General features: G+C 31.0%; 1 pseudogene; it reads right to left on the bottom strand.

Moving 5' to 3' along the window:
• Positions 1 to 71: 71 nt before the first annotated feature.
• On the bottom strand, positions 72 to 1408 carry LOC124893551 (annotated as a pseudogene).
• Positions 1409 to 3475: the final 2067 nt, after the last annotated feature.

The following is a 3475-nucleotide window of genomic DNA, read 5'->3' as shown; positions in this document are numbered from 1 at the left end:
TACACAGCAAGCAAGCAAGCTATAATAGAATAAAAATAAGAAATTAACAAAAAATCTAGGGAACTTCCTTCTTACCTTGGACCTGATAGGACTGAAGGCAGTAAACGAGCTGAATCTAAAAAACTAATATTTGGTATTGCAAGAATAATTTGTGTCTTAAAGTTGTAATCTAGATCCTTTTCAACATCTAGCATACCCTTCATGGCCTTGACCACCATCGACATTGATGTCCTCTTTGTGTAATCACTTTTTAAACACCAGGCAGCAATCTACATCATCTTTATTACTTCTTCTTTGTAGAACTGCATATTCTCACTGTGCTTATCAATAAGATCCACCAACTGCCCTTCCTCTGTCTTTTTTCTGAATAAGTTCAGCATTATTCTTTCCTCTTCAGTCTCTTATGTCTCAAAACGTCTTCGTCTACTCAAAATTTCTAAGACTACACTGCGAAAGTTGTAAACATCTAACTTTTCTGTTATAACTCTACTAAGCCATTCAAGAGACAAATAACCAGGAGTGTCTCTCATAATGGTCATAACTTGGCTCTGATTTCGGTCAATTAGCTTTGTACGCTTAAAGTCAGAGAGTTTAGCCTTGAGCTACTCATCTAGGAGTATGTTTGGTGTTTTAATATCCAAATGCAAAATCTTTTGCTTGCATTCTTCATGAAGGTAGGCTAATCCTTTGGCTACGTCTTGAATAATCTTCTTTCTGCAGTTCTAATCTAAAATTTGCTATTGTTTCCCATGGTAGATCCATTTTCTAATAATCCATTTTTCATGAACTCATACACTAAAAGCCTATGAGATTTCTCATCCCAGAACCCAATCAATTGCACTAATTTTACATGTTGTATGCTACCAATAGTTTCAACCTCATCTAAGAATAAGTTTTTGCCTTATCCTATTTCATCAAGGCATTTCACTGCAATCTTTGTGCCATCTTCTAAGCACCCTTCAAAAATCGACCCAAATCCTTCTTCACCAAGATTCTTAGTAAAATTCTCCGTTTCAACCTTTAGTTCATCGTAAGAAAATCTAGTCGGCATTTCTGGCACATGATCTAGATAATCCTCCTCTTCTTCATTGGCCTTTCTCTTCTTCTTCCAGAACATGAAAACTATAATTTCAATTATGATGCCTAATATGGAAGATCCTATGATAGATCCCAGTATAACATCACTTAAAAATGTTTTAGTAATATGAGTTGCAGGTTCAAGTTCCTTTACTTTTATAAATGCTTGGGAATTATACCTTGTCCTATCCTTCTCATTATTCGCTAGTGAAAAGATCTCGGATGGTAGGTAGCAGTCTCCAGTGGATGAGTTTCAAGCACTACAAAATAGAGCAACTTTACAGGAACAGCTTCTTAAACAAACATCTGTAGTAAAAAAATCATTAGACATTTGATCAATTTATTCGCTAATTTGTAATATCAATCTGGAATGATGGATAATGATCTTTCTATATTTGGATCAATTTATAAATTGTCCATCTAAAACCTATATATTGCGCTTTAATAGATCTAATATTGAGGTACATATTGGTATCCCGCTATATTTCAAGAGGAGGATAAAAGATAGTACTAAAAAGCTTTTTTGCTGAAAACTGAGATTGTTCATGATCATTTATTTTATTTCTCTATGTCTTATGATTTTATAATCTCATCGTATAATGATAAAGTAAAAACTTGTGCAAAGCGGTGTTAAATTCATTCACCACCTAACTATGATTTAGTAATATGTATTCTCCCTTTAATTTTTAATTGCTATAGTTAAATTGTTTGGTCGAGAGTAAAGAGGGTTGGCTCAACGAATTTGGTGGCCTAAAGCCAAATTTTAATTAGAGGTTTCAAGTATATTCAATAAAATTAGCTTTTGTACATCACACATGTATCTCATGTGCCACCCGTGCATCTCGTGCGATGTACGTGCACCTTGTACGATTTACGTGCATCTTATGTGCATTTTGTACACTATATATGTATCCTGTTGTTAGTTAATAAAAATATTTAGAAAAAATGGGGCCTCCAAAAAGTTGGGGCCTCAAGTCATTGCTTTAATAGTTGTATACTTGAGTCAGCTCTGTCAGCATATTTATAACTAATTGAAATGAATAAGTATTGTTGCCTCATTAATGATTTAAAAATTGGTATTCCTAAAAGTTTACGGATATCAACCAAGAAATAATCATTTGAATAATTTCTTAATCCATGCACACAATCTTCAATATAAATTAAAGAATTATGAGTAGTCATAATCACGGACTAATGAATTTTTCTTTAAATAAATGTAACATAATTATGAATTAAATCGGATTTCGTGGTTATATATGATCGCTTTCGAGAATATGAAAATTAAGACAAAATTTTGATGAAGAAAAAAAAATTAATAGCATGATTTTTATAGAAATTGAGAAAAGTTATGTAAAATTCTATTTTATTTGGGAAAGCTTTTTTCCTAATTTCTTTTGAACTCAAGAAATAGGATTATTATTTTTTTATCAAGCTTATTTTAGTTGGAAAAGGTTTTTCTTTGCCAAATTTTATTTTAAGAAAGGTTTTTATTTTTAATTATAATTAATATTTAATATCATTAAAATTATAAAAAGAAAAATATTGAAAAGACGATTTTATCTTAAGTGAAGTTTTTAATGAAGGGTAAAAAATTTAAATCACTTTTCTAAGGGTCTTCACACTTTTAATATATTATCGATATAGATATAGATATAGATATAGATATAGATATAGATATAAATATAGATTATAGATATAAATTATAGATGATAAAACTTTTTGACTGTTTCGTCAATAAATACTTTTAATTATCAGAATAGTATGGTCTTCAGTTCTTCTATATCAATAAAGATAGATTTTCTCCATTTAGAGTGTGCTTATATTCTTTTTAAGTTCACCTCATCTCCAGTCATTTCCAATAAAAAAAAAATCACCGGTGACCACCAAACGAACACCTCCCCAAACTTTATCTTTTTTTCGGAGAATTCGAATGATCAGGTGGAGATCTGGGAGATCTCGCCTGATCTGATTGAAAACAAATTGTTTGAAGAATTCCACGAAACCTATGTATCTAACGGTGAATCAACACCAAAACATAAGCCTCTCAAAGCTTCATCTTTTTTTATGAATGTTAGAGAATTTCGATGATACAAATGGAGATCTGACCAGATATGGTCGAAAACGTTTGTTTTCTCAGTTCGGACAATTCCATAAAATTTATGTATCTTCTAGTACATATATTCTAATGTATTTGACTAAAGTCATATGTGTCAAATCGATGTTAATATTACCGATACACAAAAAAAATTGAGATATGTTACATATCAGAGTATGGAAATGTATGAGAGTCGCAATGTATGCGGACGACGGTGATGTATCCATATAAAATTATTTTGGAATATTTAATAATACTGAAAAGAGTTGAAATAAGAATTAATTAGCTCCTAAAGTAATGAAA

Source organism: Capsicum annuum, unplaced genomic scaffold (genome assembly GCF_002878395.1).
Source record: "Capsicum annuum cultivar UCD-10X-F1 unplaced genomic scaffold, UCD10Xv1.1 ctg61479, whole genome shotgun sequence".
Classification (NCBI taxonomy): Eukaryota; Viridiplantae; Streptophyta; class Magnoliopsida; order Solanales; family Solanaceae; genus Capsicum; species Capsicum annuum.
This window is presented reverse-complemented; position numbering and strand designations above follow the sequence as displayed.